At 41.5% G+C, this 11,951-nt stretch overlaps 1 non-coding gene across 1 annotated transcript; it reads left to right on the top strand.

The window, feature by feature from the left end:
• The first annotated feature begins 697 nt into the window (after positions 1 to 697).
• Positions 698 to 770, top strand: trnaa-agc (transfer RNA alanine (anticodon AGC)). Its single transcript has one exon. It is a non-coding gene; the product is annotated as a tRNA-Ala (tRNA).
• The last annotated feature ends 11,181 nt before the right edge of the window (positions 771 to 11,951 follow it).

Here is an 11,951-nt window from a genome sequence, read left to right as displayed (position 1 = left end):
TGATTTTATTGATGTATTATATTAAGTTAAATAAGTGTTCATTCAGTATTGTTGTAATTGTCATTATTTCAAATAAATAAATAAAAAAATTGTCTGATTAATCGGGATCGGCTTTTTTTTGGTCCTCCAATAATCGGTATCGGTGGTGAAAAATCATAATCGGTCGACCTCTAGTCAATATGACTTGTTTTTGATGCACTGCCCCTAGCTAGGTGTTACAGTATGGCTCTAGTCTAGACAATAATATTATGTAACAGCTTTTGAATTGATCTCTGTTACTACAGAGTTTTTACATTTACAGCTGGTACCTCTCAGCCGTTTGATAGGCCTACACCTGTCAGATGCCATGGCTGCATTCATTCTATTATCTATGGAAGGGTTTGGATACATATTCCAATGTGTATAGCAAGGTATTTCAGAGTCTCTCTCTCTCTCTCCATCCCTCCCTCCATCTGCAAGGGGTACAGACCATAAGCACTCAAAAAACAACTTATGGCAAGTACAGGGATTGAACCTACAACCTTGGCACCACACTCTGACCAACTGAGCTAACCAGCCCAACTTGCCAGAAATGACAGCTGTTACGAGTCATGACGGCTCAGCAACTGCTAGCGAGTAAGTTACCAAGTAAGCCAAGAGGATCCCGTGGCCAGGGCGGAAGCTTCTACAATACTCCTTGTGGCCACTTCTAACAGCTGGGGAATTAGCTCAAATGGTAGAGCGCTCGCTTAGCATGCGAGAGGTAGCGGGATCGATGCCCGTATTCTCCAAGGTACATTATTTTGACACACACACTCTCCATACCCTCATACACTGCAGCCTGGACAAAAGATCCCTCATTCACAAAAACAGATAAACATCTGTGGCGTGAGATCAGCCATGTGTCTCATTGTGTGTATTGATATCACACAAACAGGGAAGCGGATCTTTGTGTTTGTGGCAGATGTGTCGAGGCCGTCAACTGTAAACAGAGAGCGTATCGGGTGTCCTTGCATGCCTGAGATGATGGGTAGATTCCCCCTGCACCAATCTGGGTAAGAGGTCCCACTGCACCGAGTAGTGTAGTGGTGCCCGGAAAAGTGAGTATACTCTAATTTTGCCCCACAATTTCAAAACGCCCGCCGGGTGAAGGAAAGGCGCCCTGTGTGAAAAATTATATGACAAACAGTGACATACACTCTGAAGGATCTAAAAATGATGAATTCCATATTGATCTTTCACAGTCTGGCCAACCCAAGCTGTACTGTTCAGTAGGCTAATAGTAGTCCTACTATTGAAACAGAGAAATGAGGCTGTCAACGGAGTCAGAAATTCACAGGTTTCAGATTTTGCTCATTTTTTCTCTCAATCTCACACTATTTTAATAGAAAAACAGCAATGCAGCAATGCTTAAACCACATCAGTAGAACACTTTTGAAGACTGGGAAAAATCAAACACATTTTGATTTTGGATTGTAGATTCAACTGTATAAACACCTACCACTGTTATTTGGTTAGCAGTGTGCACATGAGAGGGAGTGGCCACTGGATTGATGCAAATAATCATTATATATTTTTTCCAGGTGGGCATAGGCTACTTCGTAGCTATGTAGCTAGTTAACATTTCATGGGCAGTTTTAGGGAAAGCCTTTCAATCTACCAGAAGACGGTTAGACCTATCATTAGCATTGCTATATTTTTCCTGTTCCTTAATTGTTTGAAACCTGGATGTTTTACCTCATATTATGAGACATGTCTTACCTTGCTTCAAAGTAGCCTATAGCCAAAATCCCACCATAGAAACATGAAGGCAATTATTTTATAAAGACTTCTTCATTTGCGTTCTCCTGTTCTAAGGGTTTTCTTTCAACTTTCTTTCATTGTCTAGCAGTCAAAGGCATTTTACATTTACATTTTAGTCATTTAGCAGACGCTCTTATCCAGAGCGACTTACAGTAGTAGTGAATGCATACATTTCATTAATTTTTTCTCCGTAATGGTCCCCCGTGGGAAACGAACCCACAACCCTGGCGTTGCAAACACCATGCTCTACCAACTGAGCCACATGGGACCACATTTTCCTAGCCATATTAGCAACCCATGAAAGTTGTTGCATCTTTAGATCTCCCCTCTTTCAAAATTCTGAACTGATATTTCCATCTCTGTCCATGAAACAGCTTGCATGTGCAGTGCACATTTTAGAATGGTGTATTCCCGCAAATTGTAATTTGGAACATTTGCGTGTAGGCCTACTGCCGTGTGCACATTGCTGCACTTAAAATGTGAAGAAATAATAGTTTATCAACATTTGAAGCTAAACATTCGGATCTGTTCCATCAACCTTATTAATTGATACTGCGTATACCTCCACTACACCACTGACGGCACCAATCTGGGTTACAGGTCCCAATGCTTCCTATGCCCATTACCTCTCCTTGGGCTGGTCAACGCAAAACGTGGCAGTGTACTAGGCATTAGCTATGGGAACTAACACAAGTCGTCTAGTCCCAGGCAACGTTACTCATCACCTGAGCGTGGTTCACCAAACTACACTTCATTCCCTCTCCTTGCAGCAACCCCAGCATACAATTAAGAATTGATTAATCCATGATCAATGAGCTCCACTCTTTAACTGTGTTACATAATTGTTGTATATTGCATTGTAATAAAAGTTGTAAGGACCAAAAACCAAATGTAGTTGTTGTAGGCCTATAGGCTGTTAATGCAGACAGACACTCAGGCCAATGACTGTCCCTTTGTGTTGTTGACTTGGCTGACATTGGAATGTTCAGCATGGTGTCAGTGCAGTTGTCAGAATGATCAATCCCTTCATTTTGTGGGGCCACCGCAGTAAGCAGCTCGCCACAGCCTTTCCCAGCTGATCCGGGATGTCACCACACATGCATGCACGCTGCCTGGATACAAATGTGTCACATAAACATACAAACGCACGCACACAAATGCGTATGCACGCACACACACAGGAATAAAAAGGGCATAGAAAGCAGTGGGACCGCTTACCTCTTACCCAGATTACCTTTTACCTCTTATCCAGATTGCCTCTTACCCCGATCACATTTTACCTCTTGACCAGATCACCTTTTACCTCTTACCCAGATTACCTTTTACACAGATTGCCTCTTGTCTCTTACCCAAATGACCTCTTACCACATACCTGTTACCCTAATTGGTGCAGGGGGAATCTAGCCGGCATCTCGGGCATGCGAGGACACCCGAGACACTATCTTTTTCGAGTTGGTGCCCCCCCCCCAACAGCCAACCATATGCCTGCAAGGCAAGGTGTGAGTTCCCCTCTGTACACCCAGTTTCATTTATAGGCTATTATTTTTTCCATACACTTCTGGGTGTCCACTGTCTATCAACGTGCACAGGCCTAGACCATGATAATGACGATGATGACATGCACTAACTGTGCTTCATATAACTTGGGTATTTTCAGTGTCGTTTCAGCACGTGTAGTTTCGAGAGCATTTAGGGGGTAGCATTTTGATGTAGCACTCTGTCAAAAATATCTTACAGTTTAGGCTATGGTGCCCGTACCTGGGATGGTTGCTATTGAAGCAGCACACATTTTTTTTGTCAGTTAAGAACAAATTCTTATTTACAATGATGGCTTACACCGGCCAAACCCGGACTACACTGGGCGCCGCCCTACAGGACTCCCAATCACGGCCAGTTATGATACAGCCTAGATTCGAACCAGGGTTTCTGTAGTGACACCTCAAGCACTTAGATGCAGTACCTTAGAGTGATGAAGACCCTTTCCGATCCATGCAAAGTGAAAACTGTCTAGTCTATGTTAGAGAGGAATATCATAAACCTATAAAGTCATAGGGTCTAATTCACATTGTTTCCCAATATATCATTGACTTTATTCACACCACAGCAATGGCGATAGTAAATACAGGTAATGTTGCTACCTTACATTTCCTCAACTTTAACCTATAAACACATGAACCAATTAAGGATAGCTATAGTTACCAGCCAGGTCACCCGTGATACAATTCAGTATTCGATGTGGAAACTGGTCACTAGGGTCAACAGTGAGCACCATTACCTTCAAGTAGGTTTGTTTGTCACATGCAATTTATCTGCCAACCCCTATTCTTCAAATCGCTGTCTTGGTAAGCATAGGAAAAATTGCTTTGCCTACCGGCACGAGATGTATAAAGCTTTTTGAACGTCCAGCGTGAACAATGTCCATTGTCAACAAAGTCTTTATTTTCATTCATTTTCACCCATGAAACTTTGAAATAGGCCTACTGCACAGCCTACCTTAAAAATAGCCAATTGCAAATTGTTTTCCTGCTATGACTCAACATAGAAAAATATGAAAACTGATTTAATAGGACTTCCATATTCCTCTGGCAACGAGAAAAGAGCAAAGCCATGACCTTTGTGATCTTGACACCCCCCATATCTTATACTGTATATGGGTCATTATCCAAAGAGAAACAGGCTTTTTGTTTCTGGTAGCATAGATTGACTCTATGTAATGGAATGCAATGTTTCAAAATATCTGAAAAATACATCACTAAGATGTGTTGTTGCATTGGGTAACCATCCATTAACACTGATGAAAGCGTTCCGCTGCATGCCCGCTGCATTAATGACAAGGATGCTGTCCGTAATTGAACAGGGTGGAAATTCGCTGAATCCCGTATACCTGTAAAGACAGGTCGCCCCGCTGTATTCTGCCAGCTAGCTATTCTGCCATATTCCAAAGTCAACATTCCATTTGCTTTAAAATCTAGATTGCGTCCCAAAAGGCAGCCTATTCTCTATGGGCCTTGGGCAAAAGTATTGCACTATATAGGGAACAGAGTGCCATTTGGGCCACAGACATTGAGAGGGAATGTTCCAATCATGCCCTGACACTGAAAACAATCAGTGTTCCCCTCTGTACATCAAAGACTTGAAGAGCCCTGTGTTGGCTTGTGTGCTCCAACATAAGTGCGGGTAACAATTTCCATAACCTGACAAGACTGTAGACCTCATTGGGCTCTCATCAAGACACACTTTCAGATTTCATCTTTGATAACCCCATCAGCAATAAACTTTTCCAGAGCAAATCATGAAAACATGAACGATATCCTGAACAATGTTATATTACCCTTTCCCATAGGGTAACCCAATCGGTTTGTATTTGAGCAGCTGCGTGTGACATTGTACCCGGTGATTCTGGCCTATTGGAGAGCATCTCTGATACATTAACATCAACAAGTGAGGTCAGACGCATCAGATTGGTGTGTATTGATGCTGGACAGGACCCAATGAAACCTTCCCTCTGGCTAAAAACAGATATCCTATTAAATAACTAATTTCCAATTCTATGGGCTAAAACCTCTTAGATCACAGAGATAGCACTGGACCACCTTGTCACAGAGATGCCAAAGGGATATTATTACCTTTTTCACAGTATCTTGTCTACCTGGGTCATATTCACTAGACACCAAATGGAAGAAAATGGACCGAAACGGGGAGGAACTACCTTAACATGTCTAATAAGAACCTCTTGCTGTAGTTGTATAACGTTTTCCCATAGCAAAACAGTTTGGTATGGTGCGTACCAATGAATACAACCCTGAACCAAACTGTGCTGCAGTGCTGCCTCATATTTTCTTTTCACATTGTCATTTTCAGTCCAGTTCCAGCAACTCCACTCAGTGTACAAAATATTAAGAACACCTTCCTAATACTGTTTTGCACCCCCCCAGCCTCAATTTGTCAGGGCATGGACTCTACAAGATGTCGAATGCGTTCCACAGGGATGCTGGCCCACGTAAACCCAGCAGCGTTGCAGTTCTTGGCACAAACCGATGTGCCTAGCACCTACTACCATACCCCGTTCATAGGCACTTAAGCCTTGAGACAGTTGAGTCTTGGATTCTGTATGTGTACCATTCAGAGGGTGAATGTGCAAGACAAAAGATTTTAAAAAATCCCGTCTTCTCCCCTTCATCTACACTGATTGAAGTGGATTTAACAAGTGCCATGAAAAAGGGATCATGGCTTTCACCTGGATTCATCTGGTTGGTCTATGTCATGGAAAGAGCAGGTGTTCATAATGTTTTGTACACTCAGTGTATAAAGCCATTTGCAATAGCTTTCAGTTACTTCAATATGGATCTTTGCTGTGAATGAAGAGAAGCCGTTTGCTACATTCACAGTTGCACTAGTATGACTGACAAAGCGAAATACAAATCTGTGAGATATAATATTCTCATTAATACAAAGGACTAACCTGTGTACCATTCTGTTAGTTCATTGCTGTTTCTTCTTATCTGCAGGGTTGTGTGTGGTTGGTGAAACTGTATCGCCCCCCGATGGATATTTGTGGTTAAAGTCAGTCCAAAAACAAGTGATTAGATTAGATGGCGAAGCTCTTAACCAACTCTAATACAGCAATTCTTATAAACAAACACTTGTCAAATAATACTGCAATTCTTATAAACAAACACTTGTCAAAATAGCTTAATTCCAGTTTCAGCTTAAGATAAAACAGGTTATCTGAAATGGAGTCCTAAATGTTCAACTGCATAGTACTTTATGAATGTCTTTTCTTATCTTGTAAGACACAAATGAACTGATAAAGTCTGAGTCAGATAGAGACTAACAGTGTTTAGTAAACAATACAACACATTGTTAGAGCTGAGGTTGCATTAACATAGAAAAACAACTGAACAAGTAAACACGTTGTCTCTCGTGGATTCTACAAGACATGGAAACCTACTGCTGAATGATATTAAAGGTCCTGCTATGTGGACTGTGTGTGTGAGCGCCACACCACAATATCCTGATGAAAGAGTTTCTTTTTTTTCAAAACATCTCTATTGTCGGATGCCACTGAGGCACTTTTTCAGTCTAATTAAGAACCCCTCGTTTTGGCACAACGTGACGCAGAGAACCCAGAGCCCTTTGTGGTGAAGACTGCAGTTCTTCTGCAATTAGTCACAAGCAACAGTCAGCTACAGTTTACAAGACAGAGTGATACACGTGACAGGAAGGCACAACAAGTTCCTGCAATTCACAGTTTATCAAATGAAAGTGTGTGTGTAGGAGAGAGAGAGATAGCGAGAGATGTGTGTGTGTGTTCATTGCCAAAACTTTGTACGAGGAATTAATTATGCATTCTCATTCCTAAGTGCTATGAAGAGGTCTAACCACGACCTGGATATCTTTGATTAAGTGTTACTCATTCGCTTTGATGCGGTTCAATGAACTACTGCAAAGCTATCACATTACCATTACAACACAGCCGTATCACAGCTACATTAAAGTGTTACAAGTCACACTAACAAAATCATCATTTTTATTATTAACAGCAAAGTTCTCATTCAATCCATTGTTGGAACCATTTATAGATACACCTAATAGACAGAAGACAATAAAGTTGCCTGAGATTGTGTGTATCAAAAATGATGACGTTGTGCTATAGCAACCACTCTGTGATGAAACCAGTGGAGGCTGGTGGGCGGAGATATAGGAGGACGGGCTCATTTTAATGGCTGGAATGGAATAAATGGAACAGAGTCCAACATGTGGTTTCCATATCTTTGATGTGTTTGATACCGTTCCCTTAATTACATTCCAGCCATTACAATGAGACTGTCCTTCTATAGCTCCTCCCACCAGCCTCCACTGAATGAAACTCATGTACCCAGCAACGTAGGAGACAGGATAGCCACTCACAGCACATCAGCAAAGACTGTGTGTGATCTCTAAGTACATTTACGCTGGAGCATCTGAGTGTCTTTGTACTTTGTTCCATTAACCAACCACATGTAAGAACATTTAAGTTCCATCAACCAATCACATGTAAGAACATTTAAGTTCCATCAACCAACCACTTGTAAGAACATTGAAGTTCCATCAACCAATCACATGTAAGAACATTTAAGTTCCATCAACCACCCACATGTAAGAACATTTAAGTTCCATCAACCAACCACATGTAAGAACATTGAAGTTCCATCAACCAACCACATGTAAGAACATTTAAGTTCCATCAACCAACCACATGTAAGAACATTTAAGTTCCATCAACCAACCACATGTAAGAACATTTAAGTTCCATCAACCAACCACATGTAAGAACATTTAAGTTCCATCAACCAACCACATGTAAGAACATTTAAGTGCCCTTGAGTGCTTGAACAGGTCTCTTGCTTAAAAGGTGACCTGGCTAAGGAACATTTTATATCACATTAACAGAGTGTACAAAACATTAAGAACACCTGCTCTGTCCATGACATAGACCAACCAGATGAATCCAGGTGAAAGCCATGATCCCTGAGATGTCACTTGTTAAATCCACTTTAATCAGTGTAGATGGAGGGGAGAAGACAGGTTAAAGGATTTTTAAGCCTTGACACAATTGAAACATGGATTGTGTATGTGTGCCATTGAGAGGGTGAATGTGCCAGACAAAATATTTGCCTTTGAACGGGGTATGGTAGTAGGTGCTAAGAACATCGGTTTGTGTCAAGAACTGCAACGCTGCTGGGTTTTTCACGCTCAATAGTATACCAGGTCACCTCAAGAACAGTCTACCACCCAACGGACATCCAGCCAACTTGACACAACTGTGGGAAGGATAGGAGTCAACATGGGCCAGCATCCCTGTGGAACGCTTTCAACACTTTGTAGAGTCCATGCCCCGATGAATTCAGGCTGTTCTGAGGGCAAGGGGGGTGGTGGTGGTGGGGGGGTGGGGGGGGGTGCCACTCACTATTAAGAAGGTGTTCTTAATGTTTGGTATACTCAGTGAACATACTACCATTTTAAATGATGGTGAAATGAACAATGAAATACCTGTTTTGTATAGAACAGTATACTTGTTGTTGTAGTGAAATCTTAACTTAATATGTTCGCTTTATGGACTCGTCATTTGTCTCACTTCATTGTAAGAGGTCATTGCACCTCTCTCTGTTGTAGTTATTTACTTTTCAGGGCAAATCATACTCAAAGTAACTTTGTTATTGTTGATGTTATTGTTGTTATTTTTATTCTGATACCCGTTATTTTTGTACTGTACTTCTTATTTCATTCTATTGAATGAAAGGTTCATTATCTGAATTTCATTGATACACTGCAAGCTGACAAATGTTGTCAAGCAGAGAGAGAGGTGATACTGTAGTAGTTACAGTAACAAGTCACATCGAAAAGGTGATCTTGTGCAAAGTTGCATGAGGCAGAAATGGCATAAGATGATTTCTTCTACATCTTCCTGTTTTTGTTTTTATTTTAATTTATCTAGGCAAGTCAGTTAAGAACAAATTCTTATTTTCAATGATGGCCTAGGAACAGTTTCAAAGCAGGTCTGATCACAGCCGAACATGGTTTCCTTGTTCATTAATACATACAGTACATTTTCCATTTTGGTCATTTAGCCAAAGCTCTTATCCTGAGCGACACATTCAGGCAGAGCACCCTGCTAGAAAGTACCGTCTGGTTGATGATGATCAGTGGTCGAACATCTGATAAATTACCACTCGGTTAAGGCGAGGAAACCTAAGGCAAAGCAAGTGAAAGTACAATTAACTCTTCAATAGACTTACAATGATAATGATTCACGGGACTGACCCATGTTACAGTGTCTAACCTGCCTACAGTAACAGTCGGAGGGAAGCTGATGTCACAGTGTCTAACCTGCCTACAGTAACAGTCGGAGGGAAGCTGATGTCACAGGTTCTAACCTGCCCAGTCAGTCGGAGGGAAGCTGATGTCACAGTGTCTAACCTGCCTACAGTAACAGTCGGAGGGAAGCTGATGTCACAGGTTCTAACCTGCCTACAGTAACAGTCGGAGGGAAGCTGATGGGACAGTGCCTAACCTGCCTACAGTAACAGTCGGAGGGAAGCTGATGTCACAGTGTCTAACCTGCCTACAGTAACAGTCGGAGGGAAGCTGATGGGACAGTGTCTAACCTGCCTACAGTAACAGTCGGAGGGAAGCTGATGTCACAGTGTCTAACCTGCCTACAGTAACAGTCGGAGGGAAGCTGATCAGAGCCCTCCTTGTACCTGAAGATGGCTCTCAGTCTCTCATCTCCCAGCCATTTCCTGCAGAAGCCATAGATGATGAAGAGGAGTAGGCCTCCGCCGATGGTCCCAAAAACACCCGCTGTTACAGAGTCACTGAGAGAAGACAACACACTATAAATGCCCAAGGATTTAAAACAAATCTCATGTAATTAAACCAAACAAACATTGTTCATCTGTTGTGATTAACTGTATTTCATTTAATGTTGATTAGATGGATTAAATGTTGAATAGATGGAAAGTTTTCACTTTTCTACGGTGACGAAAAAACTGCAATTTTCCGTGTAAGCTGTTCATTTGACTTCACTGCCATTAAACAAGCAACTTCAGAATTGTTGCGTTGTTGACTCCTTCTGATGCAGGGATAAACATGAGATAAACATGAGAGCAGAGTGCCAATGGATCTGAGGCTGTGGGCTTCATGCTGCATTAGCAGTGGCTGCCTGCTACATACCATCCTGACTTACTAAGGCTTGATGCTGTTGACTGTTTATGCAATACTGGCTAGATGGCTCAGGAGTCATGCTATCTGCTCTCTGTCATTTGCAAGTCATCAGTATTCAGATAAACAACACCCCCGTCCGTCCGTCCGTCTGTCTGTCTGCCCGTCCACCCCCCATACACACAAACACCCACCCACACACACGGCCCAGGTTGACAAGCTGGATAATGATGCTGGATAATGATGCTCCCCATTTGTCACCTCATCACAACAAAGAAATAATGTAAACACGGATTCAACAACTGTGCACTTGCAGTAGAGTGTGTATGTTTATGAGTCAGTGCAGTTTTCAATAAGGTGGTGACGTCAGTAACTTCAAGTAAGATTTGTTCTTACAGAATGGCCCAGAGGGTTTTCGTGATGCATAAAGTAATGTTGTGACAGATCAACAATTGAGAGTTAACTCAAAGTTATTATGTCAAACCGGTATAACTTTCAATAAAACTTCATACACTGACTATAAAGATGTGTGTTGGTTGGAAAATTGTCAGGACAATCAATATATAAATGAATTATTGGTCTTTGTATCAAAGGAATTATCACATTGCAGTAGGTTAATTGACATTATTGGATTTCTGGAAGACTTCGAGGCGCAAAGAGTACTTCTGACACAGAAGTGTCCTAAGGGGGTAAAGCTTTTTTCCGATCAGATCTGAGTCTTGGAGTTTCCCTTTCCTGTTTACAGTTGTGATGCAGTCGTTGAGTTAACCTAGCCTCGTCACGCTCCCTGACCACCAGTACAAAAATGGGCCTCCAGCTGTTTAGACAAGGCAAAAGTGGATAAAATCCCACTGTTTTGATTTCATGAGAGAGCTTAGAAACAAAATTACGCACATCATCATATACGCACAACACTATCCCTTGTCTTAAAGGAGCAACTGAACATCAGTCATAAGATACATTCTGGGAATTCAACATGGCACAACTATTGTGGGGAAACATGGGAAATGGACCACCTGTGGGGGGCAAGTTTACAGAAGAGATAAAGTTCAGTTAGCAACTGTATGAAAACTATACTTCCTCTACTAGAGATGAGAGAAATGTTATGGCAGATGACCAGATCATAAATGCTTGTTGTGGCATCAAGGTGCTGTCTGTCCACCTAAAAATGGAATGAACTCATTCTTAAATGAAAAAAAATAAAGACTTTTTTTATACAGTAAGCTTACTGGTAAACTCATATTATCCTGTCAATACTGTATAGACGGAGCAGGCATATTTAAAGTAACCCTCAGTTTGTTATTGAACAAAAATATATATATTGTGCCCTCTAGTGGCATAGAGAAATCAATTCAGTATGAACATGTCACGGTCATGGATGATATAATCAATGGCTACCCTCAATAAGACCCTAATTCACATCCTTATTCTGGTCATTTGATTGTCTAGCATCCAGAGAGACATGG

This window comes from Salmo salar, chromosome ssa01 (assembly GCF_905237065.1).
Source record: "Salmo salar chromosome ssa01, Ssal_v3.1, whole genome shotgun sequence".
Lineage (NCBI taxonomy): Eukaryota > Metazoa > Chordata > Actinopteri > Salmoniformes > Salmonidae > Salmo > Salmo salar.
The sequence above is the reverse complement of the archived record's forward strand: the minus strand, read 5'-3'. Positions and strand labels throughout refer to the sequence as shown.